Source organism: Phyllobates terribilis, unplaced genomic scaffold, assembly GCF_046119375.1.
Source record: "Phyllobates terribilis strain yellow unplaced genomic scaffold, ASM4611937v1 Scaffold_404__1_contigs__length_1715579, whole genome shotgun sequence".
In the NCBI taxonomy this organism is placed as follows: domain Eukaryota; kingdom Metazoa; phylum Chordata; class Amphibia; order Anura; family Dendrobatidae; genus Phyllobates; species Phyllobates terribilis.
In genome coordinates this window covers 445,001-468,008 of record NW_027363164.1, presented here as the reverse complement: position 1 = coordinate 468,008, position 23,008 = coordinate 445,001, and the positions used below count along the sequence as shown (strand labels likewise).

General features: G+C 41.6%; 4 non-coding genes and 1 pseudogene across 4 annotated transcripts; all 5 read left to right on the top strand.

The window, feature by feature from the left end:
- The first annotated feature begins 5,816 nt into the window (after positions 1-5,816).
- Positions 5,817-6,025, top strand: LOC141225122 (U2 spliceosomal RNA; annotated as a pseudogene).
- A 6,446-nt stretch (positions 6,026-12,471) lies between these two features.
- LOC141225637 (U2 spliceosomal RNA) lies at positions 12,472-12,660 on the top strand. The gene has a single exon (XR_012292906.1). It is a non-coding gene; the product is annotated as a U2 spliceosomal RNA (small nuclear RNA).
- A 1,115-nt stretch (positions 12,661-13,775) lies between these two features.
- LOC141225286 (U2 spliceosomal RNA) lies at positions 13,776-13,966 on the top strand. The gene has a single exon (XR_012292562.1). It is a non-coding gene; the product is annotated as a U2 spliceosomal RNA (small nuclear RNA).
- A 1,115-nt stretch (positions 13,967-15,081) lies between these two features.
- On the top strand, positions 15,082-15,272 carry LOC141225285 (U2 spliceosomal RNA). The gene has a single exon (XR_012292561.1). It is a non-coding gene; the product is annotated as a U2 spliceosomal RNA (small nuclear RNA).
- A 2,853-nt stretch (positions 15,273-18,125) lies between these two features.
- Positions 18,126-18,312, top strand: LOC141225091 (U2 spliceosomal RNA). Its single transcript, XR_012292409.1, has one exon. It is a non-coding gene; the product is annotated as a U2 spliceosomal RNA (small nuclear RNA).
- Positions 18,313-23,008: the final 4,696 nt, after the last annotated feature.

The following is a 23,008-nucleotide window of genomic DNA, read 5'->3' as shown; positions in this document are numbered from 1 at the left end:
CCTTGTTATCAACAGCAGCCTTTTAAACTCACCTGAGCTAACAGGTATGTGCGCTGGTTACTCTGCTGCGCTTAAAATTTCTTTTTTGGTTTGCTACAATGCCTTTTCTGAAACGTTGTCTCCTTCTGCTGGAACACTGACTTCTTTCATTTAATGCCTGCAGACTATAAAAGAGAACCCAACCCAAAAAGTTTGGTTGATTAGTCTGTGGCATTCTGTTAAACTGTTGCTTATGGCGGTCTCTGTGAGCTTCTCAGCGACATTCAGCCAGCCAGGTATCCTGCCTGCAGTAGATGGAATGTGGCAATGGAACGCTGGCTGCGCGTGTCATAATAGGCTCTGAGCCTTTATATACCTGTGCACAGCAGCAGCCACCTTCAGTCTGCTGCTGGACAGCCAGCAGCAGCAGCAGCAGGAGAGGTATGTAATCAGGAGCCCTCCTGCTAAGGGTAGACAGCTGCTCGTTCCACCCCACCCCCCGCCTTAATTGGTTCTCCTCCCTTCCAACGGTGTTGAGGCGGGTGGGAACAGCAGGGGGTGAAGGTGCTGTGTTTAAAGAGGTGGAGTTATGCAGGTCTAAAACGCGTGGATTGCAGCAGCAGCAAGCCGAAAAGTGCAGGCATGTAAGGGATCTAGAGGTTGACAACATGTCTTCTTAACGGGAGTCCAGGAGCTCATCTCCACAAATGGACTTTTCAGGATCCTTGGGTGGCTCCGTAGTTTGAAACCAATTCTGGTTATCGCTTCTCGGCCTTTTGGCTCAGATCTGTAATGGGTCTAGTCATTTGGCTGTCTGTGCGTTAACTCTTGGCCCTGTGGCATCGCCATTTTATGGCTTAAGCCACTTGCTGCTATAAGGAGTTGGCCAGTAGACACGACTAGCGATAATGGGACGCATTCGATACGCTGGGCCCGGTGAGGCTCGAGTGAAGTTTGGAATCCAGATTGATGTGGAAGAAGGCAAAGAAGGAATCTTTACCCTCAGCTTCGTGGTGAAGGAGATTTTGTTTGGACTCCTTGAAGTGAAGAAGGAAGAAATCTTGTGCCTCCAGCAATTCAAAAGCAAGTATAATCTTGTATTTACTTCTATGGCTGTTTGCAACAATTTCTATGATTGTTTGAAAAAGAATCTGGACAATCAATATTTGGATGGGCTGACTTTTGTCATCTTGTATTGCTCCAAAGAGGTACCTCTGACTGTTTTCATGTACAACCCACATGTGGACTTGGCTTTGATTTATGCCTTTCTAAATAGGCACTGCTATATTACCAAGGTGGCAGTAAAAGTCATGAATGAGGAGGAACTATGGACCGGTAAATATCGTTTCATGGTCAAGTTCCGGGAAAGTCCTGATGAACCAGGGGGTATACATTATCCTCCATCAAATTTTTCCATTGGGAGTGAGCGGGGTTACCTGTTCTTCCCCAATGCGCCCAGGTTTTGTCGTCATTGTAGGACGTATGGCCATACTCAGGAAGCATGCGACATCAGACAGATTATTTGCAGGAAGTGCAATGAGGTGGGTCATTCTTCCAATAATTGCAAAAATGAAATAGTCTGTAACCTCTGTGGAGAGAAGGGGCATGCCTTCAGAGACTGTATATTCCATCCTGGTTCATATGCGGGGGCAGCGGGAAGGGGAAGGAGAAGAAATGAATCTCCTGCACCCACAGCTACAACTCCGACTGCTCCAACTCCGACTGCTCCGATATCTACTCTGGCTTTCCTGGATGAGGAGGAGGCTCGGGTTGCTTTTCCAGAACTGGTTCGTGTGAATGTAAGAGGAAATATGGAGCTGGCACCTGAGCCACCGGTGCAGAGGGCCGCGTCTGTGGCTTCAGATGTCAGTGAGTCTGAGACGATAACTGATGATCGTATAGGCATGGAAGTGGCCCCGGTGGAGGATCTGGAGGCTGAAATTCCAGACATGATGGTTACATTGCAGGGGGAAGAGGAGTCTGATCTGACCAGAACACCGCATGTGGCCTGGAGCGATGTCGTTTCTGACCTTGAGGAGGAGGGAGGTCAGGGGGACTTTGACCCCCAGCGGCGGGATTATAGTTCAGATGAAGATGGAGGCGCTTCAGTGAAGAAAAAGAAGAAAACTGAACCATCCTTTTCCCCTTTAAGTGATTGCAGTGTGAGTCCAGCCCGGGTGTACCCTACTGCATCCGATCCCCAAGATGTGTCTTTTTTGGGGGAAGGCACAAACTACGATATCTGCACGTCCAGCGTCCTACCCCCAGAAGGGTTAGGATGATGTACAGGTGGGCATGTTGTCGTGACCTGCCACATCAAATTAATAGATGAGTGCCCAAGTTGCTCTCAGCATCTTGTCGCTAAATGTTCGGCGGATTAAATCTGAGTCGAGAAAAGTGGCAATTTTGGACTACTTGAGCAACTTGGATGCGGACGTATACTGTGTCCAGGAGTGTGGGATCTCCGATCCCTTAAGTGAAAATGCATGGCCTTTAGGTCAAAGTGTGTGGTCTGGTTCTGTATGTAATAAAAATTGTGGGGTAGGTGTTTTGGTGAAGGGTTATAGTGTTAAGATAGAAAGTTACATGGTGGTGGAGGCGGGGAGGTGTGTAATATGTGAGTTAAATTGTAGGGGGTGGAGGGTTAGGGTGGTAAATATGTATGCACCAATAGATAAAGGGGAGAGGCTGGAAATTTTCGAGAAATTATGTTTTTTTTTATCTGGCAAAATGCCAATAATTTTTGTTGGAGATTTCAATTGTGTGACGGAGGGGGATAAGATGGATGTTACAGGTAAAAGACTCAAGAGTCTTGTGGCGGATTTTTCCTTACAGGATGCTGCGGAAGTTTTTTTAGGTAATCCACCTCCTGCGACCTATAAGGCCGACAGGGGAGGCATAGAGTCTAGAATAGACCGTATCTTCTTTTCTTCACAAAATGTTATTTGTAGGAATTTCCAGCAGGAAGATGTTCCCTTCTCTGACCATGTGTGTTTGAGGGCACGTCTAGAAGGTAAGATTTCCTTTGTATATGGTGGTGGCGTGTGGAAACTTAATGTGCGTTTGCTGGAAGATAATAGGATCATGTGTGATTTTAGGCGAATGTATGTTAGGTGGAGGGATAAAAAAAGTGATTTCAGGAATGTGCTTGAGTGGTGGGACTGGATGAAGAGTGAGATTGGTTTTTTCTTTAGAAAAAGGGGCAGGAGGAAAGCAGCAATGAATAGAGTAAAATTTAATGATTTAAGCTCTAGACTGGAGTGGCTGAGGAAGTTAAGGATGATTGGAGTGGATGTGGATGTTTTGATGTGTCAAGTGAAAGAAGAGATTAAGAAATATATTGAGGGTAAAGGGAAAGAAATTATTTACCGTTCTAAGATTGAACATTTGGAGAAAAATGAGAAATGCACAAGGTTTTTTTTCAAAAAAGTTTTTGGGAAGAAAGTAGATATGGATGAGGTGGTGAATGGTGATGGGGTGTGTGTGAGTGGGAAGGATGTGATGCAGGAGGTGGTGTTGTTTTATAAGGAGTTGTATGGGGAAAAATGGGTTGATGATAGGATGTTGACTGATGCTTTGGGGTGATTAGAAGGTTGTTTGGGTGAGGATGAACGTGAAATATTGGATGATGTAATTGTGTTGGATGAAGTTAAAAAAGTGGTGATGTCTGCGAGTAAGAATAAAACACCTGGGAAGGATGGACTGCCCGTGGAGTTATATGTTAAGGAATGGGACACGATGGGAAATGACTTATTGGAGGTGTGCCAGTATATGTTCACGGAGAATATGTTGAGTGAATCTATGAGAGATGGGGTGGTGGTTTTGGTTCATAAGAAAGGTGATAAAAAGGATTTGGGGAATTGGAGGCCAATCACCCTTTTGAATGCAGACTATAAGGTGTTTAGTAAATTGTTGGCTAGCCGGATGCGGGAAGTGATTGGCGGTGTGGTGGATGAAGATCAAGTGTGTGCAGTGCCTGGGAGAAGTATGACTGAAAATTTGGTGTTGTTGCGTGATGTGATTGGGGATTGTATGAGTCGTAAGCAGAAATGTTTGTTGTTTTCGGTTGATTTTGAAAAAGCTTTTGACCGTGTGTCACATAGCTTTATGTTTAAGGTTTTGTCTAAGATGGGTTATTCCAGGAATTTTGTAAACTGTGTTAGGAGTTTGTATTGTAATGTTTCAAGTGAATTTTTGGTGAATGGGTGGTTGAGTGAGAAAGTGAGAATTAAATCAGGAGTGCGTCAGGGGTGCCCTATGTCCCCTTTTTTGTTTATTAGTGTGATTGAAGTGTTGATGTGTATGGTTAGGAAGGATAAGGTTATGAGAGGTGTGATGATTCCTGGGAGTAATGGAAAGGATGTGAGAATTCTAGGTTACATGGATGATGTAGTGATTGTGAGTGGGAATATGGCTGCGATGAGTAGGGCAAGGTTGATATTAAGTTTGTTTTGTAGTGTCTCAGCTTTTAAGGTCAATTGGACTAAGAGTTCCTTTAAATGTTTTGGTGAGAGGAATGTATGGATGAATGGTGTGAGGTGTGAGGATGGTGCAATAAAGGTGCTTGGGATTAAGTTTAATGATGATTTGAAAGGAAATGAGAGTTGGGAAGATTGTGGGGTGAGAGTGGTGCGCAAGTTGAATTTTTGGCGAATGAGAGAATTAACTCTGACTGGGAAAGTTCTGATTATTAAGGCGGTTATTTTGCCTATTTTGTTGTTTGTTGCGAATGTATATCCTGCTGCTTTTAAGAAAATTAGGAAAACTGAGAAATTCATCTTTAATTTTCTTTGGGGAAGTCGCATGGAGAAATTGAAACGGGAATATGTCTATAAGTTATGTGTAAATGGTGGTTTGGATTTTCCAAATATTGATTTCTTTTTAGGGATTAGTTACGTGAAAATGGTGGTGGTGGTTCTAGGGAAAAGTAATAAGTGTGCTTATATGATGAAGTATTCGGCTGGATGGATGCTTTATGGCTTAAAGTGGGTCAAAAGGGATGCTAGAGTGCCTGTTGCTTTTAAGTGTCCTGTATGGTATGGTTGTGTTGAGAAATTTGTAAGGAAGTATGATTTGTTGTCCGTTAACATGAGTGATTTTAGGCAAAAGAAGAAAGTCATTAGGATGGTGCGTGAGCGTGAGGTGGTATGTAATATCAATGGGTTGAGAGGGGAGGAAGTAACCGAGATGTGGAGAAAATTAAGTATAGATGGTGTGACTAACAGACAGAGAGATATCGCTTGGATGATATTGCATGACATTTTGCCTGTTAGAGATGTGCAAAAGAAGAGGGATTTAGTTAAATCTGAGGTATGCCCGAGGGATGGATGTGGTTTGAGAGAGCATGTTAGACATATGGTATGGGATTGTGATTTTGCATATGATGTATGGAAGGGTATAGGGGGACTTTGCAAGGAATTGGTGGGTGTAAAGTATGTTAATTGAAAACTTGCTATGTTTGGGATGGGTGCATGTAGTAGAATTAAGGATAGGATTTTATGGTTGTTGGTGGTGTGTGTAATTGAAAGTTTGTGGGATGCGAGGAATTTGTTAGTTTTTAAAAGGAAGAAAATGTCATTTAATGAATGTTTGAGATTGATTCTGTCACGTATGTATGTAATATACCTCTGGGATCAGGAACGTGGAAGTATTATAGATGCTGAAGGGATCTGGAAGTTTAAAAAGTGGAGGTTTTTGGTAAAGTTTAATTAGTAGTGTATAATGTACCTGATGATAAGGTTTGGTTTTATTTTTGATTATATACCAAGTGTGATGAAAGGCTAAGTGTCAATGAAAGGCTTTTGTAAGTCAATTTGATTGAGCTTATGCTCCGGCCTATCTGATTTGGTTAAAAAGAAAAAAAAAAAAAAAAGAAAAAAAAAAAAAAAAAAAATCTGTTCTTATCAGTTTAATATCTGATACGTCCCCTATCTGGGGACCATATATTAAATGGATTTTTAGAACAGGGAGATGGAAAAAGAGCTTGCTCTGTCCACTCCACGCATTGACCTGGTATTGCAGTATCTCCAGGACCGGTGCACCCCTTCTTTAATGCAGTTTCTAAAATCAGAAAGAATTGAATTCAATGTTTTTTGTTCATTTTGCTTGTTTGTCGGATTTTGGGATGGACTCTTTGGCTTTGCTTTTCTTCTCCTCATTGGATTTTTCATGTTCAAAGTTGCAGAAGCCAGATTACAAGCTCATTTTGGTTCAACTTCAGCAACTGTGCATTGCATTGCCATGTAATGTGATGCAATGCTATCTTTCTAGCTCTCCCTTTTTACTTCCTTTTGGATAAACAGACATATTAGGCAAGCATTTTGGAGCTTTCACCTAAATAACTACAGGTGGTGAGATAAGCTGCACAATATAATTGACCTTTCAGTATATTGTTGCACACACACCATCTATTTAGCAAATGCCCTTGTTATCAACAGCAGCCTTTTAAACTCACCTGAGCTAACAGGTATGTGCGCTGGTTACTCTGCTGCGCTTAAAATTTCTTTTTTGGTTTGCTACAATGCCTTTTCTGAAACGTTGTCTCCTTCTGCTGGAACACTGACTTCTTTCATTTAATGCCTGCAGACTATAAAAGAGAACCCAACCCAAAAAGTTTGGTTGATTAGTCTGTGGCATTCTGTTAAACTGTTGCTTATGGCGGTCTCTGTGAGCTTCTCAGCGACATTCAGCCAGCCAGGTATCCTGCCTGCAGTAGATGGAATGTGGCAATGGAACGCTGGCTGCGCGTGTCATAATAGGCTCTGAGCCTTTATATACCTGTGCACAGCAGCAGCCACCTTCAGTCTGCTGCTGGACAGCCAGCAGCAGCAGCAGCAGGAGAGGTATGTAATCAGGAGCCCTCCTGCTAAGGGTAGACAGCTGCTCGTTCCACCCCACCCCCCGCCTTAATTGGTTCTCCTCCCTTCCAACGGTGTTGAGGCGGGTGGGAACAGCAGGGGGTGAAGGTGCTGTGTTTAAAGAGGTGGAGTTATGCAGATCTAAAACGCGTGGATTGCAGCAGCAGCAAGCCGAAAAGTGCAGGCATGTAAGGGATCTAGAGGTTGACAACATGTCTTCTTAACGGGAGTCCAGGAGCTCATCTCCACAAATGGACTTTTCAGGATCCTTGGGTGGCTCCGTAGTTTGAAACCAATTCTGGTTATCGCTTCTCGGCCTTATGGCTGCGATCTAGTGTTGGTTTTACTGGCATTGGTTGTAGTTGGAAGGTGCCTGGGGTACCCCGCCTCTTGGCCTTGGGTTCGGGTCCCACTCTTGTAGTGGGGCTTAGGCCCTTGCTGCTATAAGGAGGTGGGCTTAGTCCCTGGGCAACGGGTTGCGATCCCAGCTGTACAGTCCTAGGATTGTTCAGCGACTCCTTAGTTGCGGAAATCCCCCATTATTGGTTGCGGAAATCCCCGTTTTCCTGTTGCGGAAATCCTTGTTTCACCATGGATTCAGATCCAGGTGAAATTCCGACCTATGCCCGGTTACGGCATACGGTGCGGTTTTACTTCCATGAGGGAGGTAAAGATAACAGAGGTTTACGTTTTATTGTGGATGATCTTCTTGTGAAATTTTTTTCAATCCAGAAATCCGAGATCCTGGCAATCCAAGACTACCCGAAGCGTGGTGTATACGATGTCACATTCACTGAAAAAGGTATCCACCAAGATTTTTGCCGTAAAATGAATGATCCTGATATAATTTACCAGAGAAAGCCAATCTTTAAAGGTGTTAAAATTGTCGAACATGAATTAGATGTGATAAAAACTGTAATTGTTAAAATTTACTCTCCTTATACAAAAGAAAGCGATGTTATTTCATTTTTATCCAATTATTTCAGCAAAGTGGTAAGCCATGGAAAAGTTATGAATGAGTGCGGAGTTTGGGCGTGTAAGTGGAAATTTACGGTGACATGTATTAAGGACCCTTCAAGCCCGGGGGGCATAAGACTTCCCCCAGCACGTTTTAGAATTGGAAACACGAATGGTGACCTCTTTTTTAATGGGATGCCGGCATTCTGTAGGAAATGCAAAAAATACGGCCATTCTAACTGTGACATTACTTGTGTAGCCTGTGGGAGCAAAGACCATAAAACTGAAAATTGTACAACTGGAATTTTTTGTAGCAACTGTGTTTCCAGAGGTCATGCTTTTTCTCATTGTCCTTTTAGGAATACCTCAAAGAGAGCTCAAGCTGGGCAAACAGAGAGACCTTCACCCCCTGAACCAGAAAAGCCCTCACCCCCTGACCAACCCTCGGCTGGTTCGGACAAGCCCGCGGAGGAGAATGAGGGGGAGAGTATGGAAATACCGACCGAGGATGGTGAGCCATGGTGTACTGTTGGAAACTCGAAGCAAAAGAGGGAACGGCGTGGTAACCCACAAACAGAAACCCCTGCGGAGGGACCGAGGGTGGGTGCTACAGGCCAATCCTCACCTTCGAATCCTCCTGGGAATACTCAAGGGCGCGAACAGTCTGGGCCAAAAAAACGCAGGTTGCACGGAGTGGATAGGGCACCTAAGGAAGTACCCCCACCGGAACCCCCGGATGGAAGTGGGAAACCTCAAACGGTGCCTTTACAGGGTGAGGAGGTTGCCAATGTCCCACCCCCTTCAGAAATGGAGGGGGAGATGGAGATGGCTGACTCAGTGATCCTGGAAACTCCTGAAAATAAGTGGTCAACGTCTGAGACGCATGTGCTCGATACGATTCCCCCAGATGGTGCCTCGATAGGGGTCCAAATGGGGGTTCGTGAGCAAAGAGGCAGGCAATACGACCAAGCAGAGTTGGACAGAATGGAACAAGAGTATATCCTGGGAGGTCTACGGTCTGGGACACTAACAGATGAGGAGTCCTCCGTGACGGGCTCTCTGTTGACGATCAATGATCCCTCATCTCCTGGAATAGAAATATAAACCAGCTGAGGTAAGAGTTTGAAAGAATGCTAAATTTCCTTTTTTTCTCTTATGGCAGGGATTAGCGGTTTTTCTCTTAACGCTAGAGGGTTGAAAACTAAGACCAGAAGAGTTGCTCTCTTTGATTTTTTATCCTCTCTAACAGCTACAGTTTTCTTTTTACAGGAATGCTGCATCCCACACAGTTTAAATTATACAGAATATGAGACTGATTGGGCACATGGACCCTCAGTATGGTCAGGATCAAACGGGTCCAGGTCAGCAGGGGTCGCCATTCTTTTTAAAGGGAATGTTTTTATTGACTCTGTTCAAGAGGTTTTACCAGGTAGAATTTTATTAGTAAAAGCTTTTATTGATGGTTTTAAATGGCAATTTTTAAACTTTTATGGAGCCACAGATAAGCAAGAAAGAGCTGATATGTTGAATATGTTACCCTTATTTATTAATGATTCTGTCCCTCTTATTTTATCAGGAGATTTTAATTGCATTTTAGGTGGAGAAAAAAGGTTCTCAAGCTCCACAAGTAGGAATTATGATAAAACGTCTTTTATGTTAAAAAATGTCATACAAGATTTTAATTTAACAGATGTTTTTAAGGAGTGTAATAAAGACTTGCCTGCAGAGGAATGGGTAACCTGGAGCAACGTGAATTGTAGCTCCAGGATTGATTTTATTTTCTGCTCTAAAAATGTATTGCCTTTTAAATGTGAGCTTTTATCTAATGTTTTTTCTGATCACAAACTTTTATCCTTTTATGTGAAATGTAATGATTTTAAGAAAAAAGGAAAAGGTACCTGGAAGTTAAACATTTCCCTTTTAGAAGACCCCCAAGTTTTATCTGATTTTACTGAATTTTATTTACATTTTAAAAGAATAAGAGACCCCCATATCCCTATAAGTAGGTGGTGGGAAAAGATGAAAAAGAACATAAGAGATTTTTTTATGAAGGTTGGGGTCCAGAAAGCTAAAGAGAAAAGAGAATTTTATTGCCAACTCAACACTAGATTGGAGACCTTATATAAATTGAAGAGCCATGAGATTGAAGTAGATAAAGAAATTAGTGACTTAAAAAGTGAAATTCAGCATACCTTAGAACAGAGAGGTAAAGAGTTAATTTTCCATGCAAAGGTCCAACATGTTGAAAATAATGAAACCTGTTCACGATATTTTTTTAAATGTATGGTGAAAAATCGTGTTTTTATTGAATCAATGGAAGGTAAACAAGACATAGAGGGTATTTTAGCTAAAGTGCATGAATTTTATTCCGAGCTTTTTAACACAAAATCTGTTGATGACCATTTTATGAAAAGTACTTTGGATGAAATTACAACTGTTTTAGACCCTGTCTCACAAGATGTTTTATTACAGAGTCTAACTGAAGATGAGATATCTGAGACCATAAGAAGCTTTAAGTCTGGTAAAGTACCGGGGCCTGATGGTATACCCATAGAATTTTATAAGGTTTTTTATGATATTTTACAGGAGGATTTATTTTATGTTTTTAACGAGGTTTTTAATACAAAAACCCTACCGAACTCCTGGAAGAAAGGTGAGGTCTCCCTTATATACAAAAAGGAAGACAAAACGCAACTAAGAAATTGGAGACCTATCACCCTTCTAAATTGTGATTACAAAATAATGGCAAAAATTTGTGCAAATAGACTTAAAAAGGTAATAGGTAACATAATCCACCCAAACCAAGTGTGTGGCATACCAGGAAGGAGTGTTTGGGAAAATTTGAATCTAATCAAAGATGTAATAGATGACACAAAGTCGAGGGGAAGTAAGCTGGCAGTCCTGTCTCTCGACTTTGAAAAAGCATTTGATAGAGTGTCACACCAATTCCTTTTTAATGTTTTAGCTAAAATGGGTATACCAGAAGGTTTTTTATGCTCTCTCAAAGCATTTTATCATGGTTGCACTAGTAAGGTTTTAGTAAATGGTTTTAAGACAAGTGATGTGTTTTTAAATTCTGGTGTAAAACAAGGTTGCCCTCTGTCCCCCTTGTTATTTATTTGTGCCCTTGAACCCCTACTCAGTGTCTTAAGGAGAGACAAGCAAATCCGAGGCGTCCATTTGCCAGGTGGGGGAGGGCTAGAAGCAAAAGTTACTGGATATATGGATGATGTAGCCATAACATGTAAAGATGACCTGTCTATCCGGAAAACACTACGGCAAGTGGAATACTTCTGTGGTGGATCTGGTTTTAAAGTAAATTTTAACAAAAGCTGTATTTTAAATGTGGGGAATATGATTTTAAATGATGTACCGGTTCCTGAATGTGACTCTGTAAAGATTCTAGGTGTGATTTTTAACGAAACAAACAAAGGTAAAGAAAGCTGGGATCTTGTGGCACAAAAGGTAAATCAAAAACTATGTATGTGGAGGTTGAGGAAATTAACAATGGAAGGGAAGGTACTAGTTATAAAAATGGTAATTGTGCCTTTGTTATTGTACTTAAGTTTGGTGTTTCCCCCCCCCACACATACCTTTACGAAAATAATCAAAGCTTGTTTCACTTTTTTCTGGAGCTCCAAGATGGAGAAATTGAAAAGAGAGTTAGTGGTCAAGCCTAAAGAGAAAGGCGGTAAAGATTTCCCCGATTTTAGAGCTTTTGTTTTAATAAGATTTTTTGTTTTATGTTTTAATGCACTGTCGAAAAATAGTTATTGGTCATATTTCATCCGTTTTAACACAGGTTATTTTATGAAACGTCATGGATGGTTTGAAACAGTTTTAAGTTCCCCATATGCTCTTAATACACCAGAAAGCTATAAGATTTTAGGAACTATTGTAAACACGTATGACTTAAAAGGGAAAAGTGCAGAAGACTTAAGAGATAGCAAGATGATTTTAAATGGTTTCAAACAAAAGGAATCAATTGTACAGATTGGGAATTTTAATGATAATAAATGTACTGACATATGGAAAGTTATTAATGAACCCTATCTTTTTAATTCCCAGAAGGACCTGGCCTGGAGCTGTGTGCATGATTGTCTTCCATGTCGGGCATTCCAACACCGAAGAGGACTCGTGAGAACTGCCAGATGTCCAAGACAAAGATGCCTCGGAGATGAGACTGTTTTACATGTTTTATGGACTTGTCACTTTGCACGACAAACATGGACTACAATATTTCCTTTGCTTCAAAAAATGACAAACATTAAGGATCTTACTTTTGAAACTGTCTTATTTGGTCGTGTGGAGTGCCCCAACGCCAGCAAGAGGATCATCGCATGGAAGACAATCAGTACCATCAAAGAAGCTCTATGGAAGGCCAGGAACATCCTTCTTTTTAAACACGATGTTTTATCTGTGAAAGATGTTTTAGAGTTGGCTTTTAGTGAAATGTATATGTATTATTTATTGGATAAAAAGAGAAATGTAATTTTATCAAAACAATGGCTGGTAAAAGAATGGAACACAGCAATCTAAACACATTGTCTGTATTTTAATGTAATTTTACTGCCTTATTGAACTGAAATCAATTTATGTACGAATGCATTTTAAAATGTAATGATTTTATGTTCATATCTAATGTATTGTAATTAAGTTTTATCCAATAAACGGGTGTACCTATGTTTGGGTACATTCCAAGTCAAAAAAAAAATCTGTTCTTATCAGTTTAATATCTGATACGTCCCCTATCTGGGGACCATATATTAAATGGATTTTTAGAACAGGGAGATGGAAAAAGAGCTTGCTCTGTCCACTCCACGCATTGACCTGGTATTGCAGTATCTCCAGGACCGGTGCACCCCTTCTTTAATGCAGTTTCTAAAATCAGAAAGAATTGAATTCAATGTTTTTTGTTCATTTTGCTTGTTTGTCGGATTTTGGGATGGACTCTTTGGCTTTGCTTTTCTTCTCCTCATTGGATTTTTCATGTTCAAAGTTGCAGAAGCCAGATTACAAGCTCATTTTGGTTCAACTTCAGCAACTGTGCATTGCATTGCCATGTAATGTGATGCAATGCTATCTTTCTAGCTCTCCCTTTTTACTTCCTTTTGGATAAACAGACATATTAGGCAAGCATTTTGGAGCTTTCACCTAAATAACTACAGGTGGTGAGATAAGCTGCACAATATAATTGACCTTTCAGTATATTGTTGCACACACACCATCTATTTAGCAAATGCCCTTGTTATCAACAGCAGCCTTTTAAACTCACCTGAGCTAACAGGTATGTGCGCTGGTTACTCTGCTGCGCTTAACATTTCTTTTTTGGTTTGCTACAATGCCTTTTCTGAAACGTTGTCTCCTTCTGCTGGAACACTGACTTCTTTCATTTAATGCCTGCAGACTATAAAAGAGAACCCAACCCAAAAAGTTTGGTTGATTAGTCTGTGGCATTCTGTTAAACTGTTGCTTATGGCGGTCTCTGTGAGCTTCTCAGCGACATTCAGCCAGCCAGGTATCCTGCCTGCAGTAGATGGAATGTGGCAATGGAACGCTGGCTGCGCGTGTCATAATAGGCTCTGAGCCTTTATATACCTGTGCACAGCAGCAGCCACCTTCAGTCTGCTGCTGGACAGCCAGCAGCAGCAGCAGCAGGAGAGGTATGTAATCAGGAGCCCTCCTGCTAAGGGTAGACAGCTGCTCGTTCCACCCCACCCCCCGCCTTAATTGGTTCTCCTCCCTTCCAACGGTGTTGAGGCGGGTGGGAACAGCAGGGGGTGAAGGTGCTGTGTTTAAAGAGGTGGAGTTATGCAGATCTAAAACGCGTGGATTGCAGCAGCAGCAAGCCGAAAAGTGCAGGCATGTAAGGGATCTAGAGGTTGACAACATGTCTTCTTAACGGGAGTCCAGGAGCTCATCTCCACAAATGGACTTTTCAGGATCCTTGGGTGGCTCCGTAGTTTGAAACCAATTCTGGTTATCGCTTCTCGGCCTTTTGGCTAAGATCAAGTGTAGTATCTGTTCTTATCAGTTTAATATCTGATACGTCCCCTATCTGGGGACCATATATTAAATGGATTTTTAGAACAGGGAGATGGAAAAAGAGCTTGCTCTGTCCACTCCACGCATTGACCTGGTATTGCAGTATCTCCAGGACCGGTGCACCCCTTCTTTAATGCAGTTTCTAAAATCAGAAAGAATTGAATTCAATGTTTTTTGTTCATTTTGCTTGTTTGTCGGATTTTGGGATGGACTCTTTGGCTTTGCTTTTCTTCTCCTCATTGGATTTTTCATGTTCAAAGTTGCAGAAGCCAGATTACAAGCTCATTTTGGTTCAACTTCAGCAACTGTGCATTGCATTGCTATGTAATGTGATGCAATGCTATCTTTCTAGCTCTCCCTTTTTACTTCCTTTTGGATAAACAGACATATTAGGCAAGCATTTTGGAGCTTTCACCTAAATAACTACAGGTGGTGAGATAAGCTGCACAATATAATTGACCTTTCAGTATATTGTTGCACACACACCATCTATTTAGCAAATGCCCTTGTTATCAACAGCAGCCTTTTAAACTCACCTGAGCTAACAGGTATGTGCGCTGGTTACTCTGCTGCGCTTAAAATTTCTTTTTTGGTTTGCTACAATGCCTTTTCTGAAACGTTGTCTCCTTCTGCTGGAACACTGACTTCTTTCATTTAATGCCTGCAGACTATAAAAGAGAACCCAACCCAAAAAGTTTGGTTGATTAGTCTGTGGCATTCTGTTAAACTGTTGCTTATGGCGGTCTCTGTGAGCTTCTCAGCGACATTCAGCCAGCCAGGTATCCTGCCTGCAGTAGATGGAATGTGGCAATGGAACGCTGGCTGCGCGTGTCATAATAGGCTCTGAGCCTTTATATACCTGTGCACAGCAGCAGCCACCTTCAGTCTGCTGCTGGACAGCCAGCAGCAGCAGCAGCAGGAGAGGTATGTAATCAGGAGCCCTCCTGCTAAGGGTAGACAGCTGCTCGTTCCACCCCACCCCCCGCCTTAATTGGTTCTCCTCCCTTCCAACGGTGTTGAGGCGGGTGGGAACAGCAGGGGGTGAAGGTGCTGTGTTTAAAGAGGTGGAGTTATGCAGATCTAAAACGCGTGGATTGCAGCAGCAGCAAGCCGAAAAGTGCAGGCATGTAAGGGATCTAGAGGTTGACAACATGTCTTCTTAACGGGAGTCCAGGAGCTCATCTCCACAAATGGACTTTTCAGGATCCTTGGGTGGCTCCGTAGTTTGAAACCAATTCTGGTTATCGCTTCTCGGCCTTTTGGCTAAGATCAAGTGTAGTATCTGTTCTTATCAGTTTAATATCTGATACGTCCCCTATCTGGGGACCATATATTAAATGGATTTTTAGAACAGGGAGATGGAAAAAGAGCTTGCTCTGTCCACTCCACGCATTGACCTGGTATTGCAGTATCTCCAGGACCGGTGCACCCCTTCTTTAATGCAGTTTCTAAAATCAGAAAGAATTGAATTCAATGTTTTTTGTTCATTTTGCTTGTTTGTCGGATTTTGGGATGGACTCTTTGGCTTTGCTTTTCTTCTCCTCATTGGATTTTTCATGTTCAAAGTTGCAGAAGCCAGATTACAAGCTCATTTTGGTTCAACTTCAGCAACTGTGCATTGCATTGCCATGTAATGTGATGCAATGCTATCTTTCTAGCTCTCCCTTTTTACTTCCTTTTGGATAAACAGACATATTAGGCAAGCATTTTGGAGCTTTCACCTAAATAACTACAGGTGGTGAGATAAGCTGCACAATATAATTGACCTTTCAGTATATTGTTGCACACACACCATCTATTTAGCAAATGCCCTTGTTATCAACAGCAGCCTTTTAAACTCACCTGAGCTAACAGGTATGTGCGCTGGTTACTCTGCTGCGCTTAAAATTTCTTTTTTGGTTTGCTACAATGCCTTTTCTGAAACGTTGTCTCCTTCTGCTGGAACACTGACTTCTTTCATTTAATGCCTGCAGACTATAAAAGAGAACCCAACCCAAAAAGTTTGGTTGATTAGTCTGTGGCATTCTGTTAAACTGTTGCTTATGGCGGTCTCTGTGAGCTTCTCAGCGACATTCAGCCAGCCAGGTATCCTGCCTGCAGTAGATGGAATGTGGCAATGGAACGCTGGCTGCGCGTGTCATAATAGGCTCTGAGCCTTTATATACCTGTGCACAGCAGCAGCCACCTTCAGTCTGCTGCTGGACAGCCAGCAGCAGCAGCAGCAGGAGAGGTATGTAATCAGGAGCCCTCCTGCTAAGGGTAGACAGCTGCTCGTTCCACCCCACCCCCCGCCTTAATTGGTTCTCCTCCCTTCCAAGGGTGTTGAGGCGGGTGGGAACAGCAGGGGGTGAAGGTGCTGTGTTTAAAGAGGTGGAGTTATGCAGATCTAAAACGCGTGGATTGCAGCAGCAGCAAGCCGAAAAGTGCAGGCATGTAAGGGATCTAGAGGTTGACAACATGTCTTCTTAACGGGAGTCCAGGAGCTCATCTCCACAAATGGACTTTTCAGGATCCTTGGGTGGCTCCGTAGTTTGAAACCAATTCTGGTTATCGCTTCTCGGCCTTTTGGCTAAGATCAAGTGCAGTGATCTAGCGGCTGCTGCCTTGGTCTTGGCTGAGAGGTGCTCGGGGTACCCGGCTCCTTGGCCTGGGGGGATCGCTCTGTTTTTCAGCAGGGCTTCACCTCCCTGCTGCTATTAGGGAGTCGGATTAGTCCCCGGGCAACGGGAGGCGATCATCTACCTGGCACTTCGGTGTTGAAGGTTTCTATTGAGAAGAGGAGAACCTGTTTGTGAAGAAGATGTCTGCAGCATCACATGAAGGAGAGGAAGATCATGTGCCTGAATTCGCTAAGGTGCAGAATTCTATTCGTTTGGTTGTTCAGGAGAACTTTCGAGATCAAAAGGATTTTAGGTATGTGATGAGTCAAGTTCTTGTGGATCTTTTTGGTTTGAAGACAGAAGAAGTGTTGGCGATAATGGACTACCCCAGGAGGGGTGTTTATGATATAGTTTTTGTTGACAAAGTTTTTTTTGAAGGATATCTAAGGAAAATGACTGCAAGCCAGGATAAAAGAATGGAGGGGATAAGTGTAATGCCACACTTCCCCGTTAGAGATAAATGGATCATTGTTAAAATGTACTCTCCATTGGTGGACGAAGAGGATGTTCTTACATTTTTGGAGTTTTTTTGTTTGTCAGTAACACCAAAAGGGAAGATTTATAATGAATTTGGTTTTTGGACTTCGAAGTGGAAATTTTTGGTCCGTTTCAAAGAAGATGAGCAGGGGACTGTGTTGCTTCCCCCAGCTAGGTTTAAGTTGGGTAATATAAATGGTGATATTTTTTTCAGTGGTATACCCACTTTTTGTCGAGTTTGTCGTCAATACGGGCATGGAAAGGAAAATTGTTCGGGTGGTGTATGTGGTTTTTGCAAAAAAGGTGATCATGAGTCAAAGGATTGTAAAGATCGGAGGAAGTGCAACTTGTGTCAGGAAGATACGCATGTTTTTAAGAATTGCCCAAAGAGGAAAAGAAATAAAGAGAAGGAGGTAGTGGTTAAAAAGGTTTTGGTAGAGAGAAAGGAGGAAAGTGTAGAAAAGGTGTTGGTGGTAAAGGGAAAAGAAAGCAAACCTGTAGGAGTGCAGAGGGAGATGGAGAAAACAAGAGTAGATTGGGGGGATAGGGTAGAGAGTGAAATGGGAGGTGTAAGTCAGGGAACTGGCCGTGGTAAGGTTCAAAAGCAAGAAAAGAGAAAGGAACAGGAAGTGGAGGTGGCAATGGAAGAAAATATAGTTGTTTTTCAACAACCTATGTTTATAAAGAATGCAGAATATTTTAACCGGTTGTACCGTAAGTTGTATGATGAGAAACGTTTGGACTATCTTATAGAGAATGTTAGGAAAGAACTAATAAGAGATAAAAATGTTTTTTGTGTGAAATATAGAATACCAGATGGTGTATCGAAACAAGTTTTTTCAGCATCAAGGTTTGAAGATTTGTCCCTTAAGGTTCTGAGTTGGGTTGGGGTTCATGCTTTTGATAATGGTTACAAGTATTTTACTTGATGCTATTACTGTTGTTAATACAGTTATAATTTAATTTTTATTTTTTTGGTATCCATTCAGGTTCTGAAACATTTCTTTCTTTGTAAGTATTGTTGTATTTTTGTAATTTTTTTTTCTGACATTAAAAGTACCAAAACCTGATGATGATTTAAGTTGGAGTCCACGTCTTGTCTCCCTTTGGGGAGAAGAGGACTGTGGAGTGGACTTTAATTTTAACCTGAATAGGTTCTAAAAAAAAAAAAAAAAAAAAAAAAATCTGTTCTTATCAGTTTAATATCTGATACGTCCCCTATCTGGGGACCATATATTAAATGGATTTTTAGAACAGGGAGATGGAAAAAGAGCTTGCTCTGTCCACTCCACGCATTGACCTGGTATTGCAGTATCTCCAGGACCGGTGCACCCCTTCTTTAATGCAGTTTCTAAAATCAGAAAGAATTGAATTCAATGTTTTTTGTTCATTTTGCTTGTTTGTCGGATTTTGGGATGGACTCTTTGGCTTTGCTTTTCTTCTCCTCATTGGATTTTTCATGTTCAAAGTTGCAGAAGCCAGATTACAAGCTCATTTTGGTTCAACTTCAGCAACTGTGCATTGCATTGCCATGTAATGTGATGCAATGCTATCTTTCTAGCTCTCCCTTTTTACTTCCTTTTGGATAAACAGACATATTAGGCAAGCATTTTGGAGCTTTCACCTAAATAACTACAGGTGGTGAGATAAGCTGCACAATATAATTGACCTTTCAGTATATTGTTGCACACACACCATCTATTTAGCAAATGCCCTTGTTATCAACAGCAGCCTTTTAAACTCACCTGAGCTAACAGGTATGTGCGCTGGTTACTCTGCTGCGCTTAAAATTTCTTTTTTGGTTTGCTACAATGCCTTTTCTGAAACGTTGTCTCCTTCTGCTGGAACACTGACTTCTTTCATTTAATGCCTGCAGACTATAAAAGAGAACCCAACCCAAAAAGTTTGGTTGATTAGTCTGTGGCATTCTGTTAAACTGTTGCTTATGGCGGTCTCTGTGAGCTTCTCAGCGACATTCAGCCAGCCAGGTATCCTGCCTGCAGTAGATGGAATGTGGCAATGGAACGCTGGCTGCGCGTGTCATAATAGGCTCTGAGCCTTTATATACCTGTGCACAGCAGCAGCCACCTTCAGTCTGCTGCTGGACAGCCAGCAGCAGCAGCAGCAGGAGAGGTATGTAATCAGGAGCCCTCCTGCTAAGGGTAGACAGCTGCTCGTTCCACCCCACCCCCCGCCTTAATTGGTTCTCCTCCCTTCCAACGGTGTTGAGGCGGGTGGGAACAGCAGGGGGTGAAGGTGCTGTGTTTAAAGAGGTGGAGTTATGCAGATCTAAAACGCGTGGATTGCAGCAGCAGCAAGCCGAAAAGTGCAGGCATGTAAGGGATCTAGAGGTTGACAACATGTCTTCTTAACGGGAGTCCAGGAGCTCATCTCCACAAATGGACTTTTCAGGATCCTTGGGTGGCTCCGTAGTTTGAAACCAATTCTGGTTATCGCTTCTCGGCCTTTTGGCTGCGATCTGTAGTGGGTTGCGTCATTTGGCCAAGGTGATCTAGGTGGATCTTTGCACTCGGCCTTCTGGATCTTGGTCCAGCTGCTGCTATTGGGTGTGGAGCAAAGTCTAGATTTGCATTTTCTTCCTGGAGGACGGTTCTTTTTCGTGGTGTGGAGGTCGGTAGGACGAAGAGGATTGAAATCCGGGTGGAGCTGCGATCTGCTGTGTCGTTTTTTTTCCTGATCATCTGTGGAAAAAGAAGGAGGAAAAGAATATGGAATCGAAGAGGCCATTTGGAGGTAGGAGGGAAAATCGGGAGAACAATTCCAATGACTATTTTTCAGAGGATTATCCTTTGAAGGATACACTCCGTTTGTTGGTGGCTCCTGGTTATCGGCAGGAAAAGGATTCCGAGTTTATCTTCAGAGAGATTTGTAAATTTCTGAAGATTGAAAAGGAGGAACTTTTTTGTTTTCAATCCTTTTTTTCGAGAGGGATATATGATTTAACTTTAATGGGGAACTCTCAGTGTGAAAGAGCCTATACTCTCTATGAAGTTAATAGGGAGAACGAGCTTTTTGTTGGAGTGAGAGTGATTCCCTCCTTTCAGTTCTCCATGAAACTGCTAACAATACATTTGTTCAGTCCATTTGTTACTGATAGTGAAGTAATAAACTATCTAAGTGCATATTGTGAGAAAGTTATCCCAAGAAAATGTGGGGAAACTAGGTTCGGAGTGTGGAACGGAAAAAGGGTTTTTCTGGTAGCCTTCAAGAAGGACCCAGAAGAAGAAGGTGGGGTACTTAGACCACCACCAAATGTCTATGTTAATCGTAGCCGTGGATATCTGTTTTTTTCGGGTATGCCTAATTACTGTTATGGGTGCCGTAAATATGGACATTTGGATATTGTGTGCAAAAAGTGTTGTAGGTGTCCCGGTTCAGCTCATCAGGAGGATGCATGTCCAAATAAGAAGAAAGGAGGCGAGGAGGAGATGGATACTTCATCAGAACATCGGCAGAATGAAGCCGAGGATGGTGAGGAAGCAAGTGAAAAGAGAACTGATGAGCAGGAAATTTAGGAGGTGAGAAAAGTAAAGAAGAAGAAAACACCGGAAGAAGAGAAGAGAAAGAAAGAAGAGAGAGGGAGGAGGTCGGAGGAGGATGAGAAAAGAAAGATGGAAGAAAGGAAGAAGGAGAAGGAGTTAGAAGAAGATAAGAACAGAGAAGAGCAGAAGAAAGAAGGTCGGGAGAAGGAAGCGCAGAAGAAAGAAGAAAAGAAGAAAGAAGAAAAGAAGAATGAAGAACGGAGGATTGAAGAATTGAAGTCTGTGCTGGTGGGTGTGGGACAATTAATGCAGAAAGTCCCTCCACCAAGCAAAGAGAGTAATATAAAAGAACAAGGGGGTGAAGTAAAAAAGGGAGGCGCAGGGGGAAAGGTGGTGGTAGTGAAAAGTCAAAGCCTGCCTGTAATAGGGCCTTCCCCTAGGGAGTTTTTATCTCAGAGTATACCCTGTGGTCAGGAAAGGATGGATTCATCAAAAATTTTGAAAAGAAGTGTAGATGATAAAGAGCGTGGTGTAGGGCCATGTGTAGTAAAAGTATTTGCTTGTGAAAAGGATTTTGACATTTCCAGTACATCAGAGTCGGAAGGGCTGAGTATCGATGAAAGTGCTTTGCAATCCGATGAGGGCGGGGGAGATAGCCCGGTGCCAGTCACTAAAAGATGATCAGGGCAGCTTCCCTGAATGTTCAGGGTTTCAATGACTTATATAAAAGAACTGTGATTTATGACTATTTTAATAATGAAAATTTTGATTTTGTATTTCTTCAAGAATGTAATTTGTCAAAGAAGTTAAATTATGATTTTTTACGGGGTATATGGAAGGGTAATTTATGTTTTTCAGGCGGGAATGAATTCAGAAGTGATGGGGTTGGTTTTATATGTTCCAGGGAATGGGAGATTACCAACTACGAAGAAATATACCCTGGTAGGATTCTAAGAGTGGATGTAGAAAGGAATGGGAAGAAATATAGATGTTTTAATATTTATGCCAATACAGAAAAAGTTTTAAGGTTACATTTGTTTGAAATTTTGCAGCTTTTTATCCCAGGTGTAGTTCCAGTAATTTTAGGGGGAGATTTTAATTGTCAACTAAATAATGTAAAAGATGGTTCGGTTTCTTGTCTCAAGGGTATTTTATCTTCTTTTAACCTAAAAGATGCTTGGTGGTTGGACGGGCAGAAGAAGGAGTATGAAATTACTTGGGAAGGAAGAGGTTGTTCCTCGAGAATAGATTATTTGTTTATATCCAAGGATTTTACTTGTTCTAATTTTAAAACGCATAAAGCACCTTTTTCTGATCATAGAATAATTGAATGTACACTGATGGTAGAGGCGGATGAGGGAAAAAGGCCGTCTCATTGGAAACTGAATGTATCATTGTTACAGCATAAGGAGGTAAGGGAGGATTTTAAATTTTTCTTTGAGAAACTGAAATTAGAAAAGAAATGTTTTGACTCTACTTTTAAATGGTGGGACTACATGAAAAAGGAAGTTAAATTATTCTTTATGGAAGCAGGCAAGAGGAAAGCTGCGGATAAGCGACAGTCATACAATAACCTTAATGCAAATCTACAGTGTCTGTATCAGTTTAGGAATAATGGAGTTAATGTGGAGGAGGAAATTATGGTGACGAAGGAAAAAATTCAAAAATGTCTGAGAGAAAAAGGAAAAGAAATTATCTTTAATTCTCGTGTGAAGGTGTTGGAGGAAGACGAGAAATGTACTAAATTCTTTTTTAAAAAAATCTGTGAGAAAAAGGCCTTTATGGGGGTTTTAGAGGGGGAAAGGAGTTTGGAGGGGAAAAAGATGAAAGTGAAAGAATTTTATGATAACCTGTTTTCAGCAAAAAATACAGATAGGTCTTTGAAGGAGCATTTTTTAGGAGGGTTGGATAAGTGTTTTACTAAGGAAAATAAATTATTATTATCAGAGGGTATTTCAAAAGAAGAAGTTTTTAATACAGTTAATACATTGCAAAACGGTAAGACACCAGGGTCGGATGGGTTACCCATTGAGTTTTATAAAATATTATGGGATATTGTGGGGAATGAATTTTATGAAATGTTTTTAAAAGTTGAGTCTTTATGTCGTGTCCCGGAGTCATGGTTGGAGGGGGTAATTGTTTTATTATACAAAAGAGGTGATAGAGAATTGCTAAAAAACTGGAGACCGATTACTCTTTTAAATACAGATTATAAAGTTTATGCGAAGCTGTTGGCAAATAGATTAAAGAAAGTGGTGAGTTCGGTGATAGATATAGACCAAACGTGTGCAGTTCCAACGCGGAAGATCAGTGACTCGTTGATTTTAATTAGAGACATAATATGGGATGTTTCCGATAGAAGACAGAAGATGGCGTTAATTACTCTGGATTTTGAAAAGGCTAATGATAGAGTCGCCCATGATTTTTTATTCGATGTTTTAAGGAGAATGGGTTGCCCGGATGATTTTAGTAAACGTATTAAATCCTTGTATCAAGCATGTTTTAGTAAAGTATCTGTAAATGGGTTTTT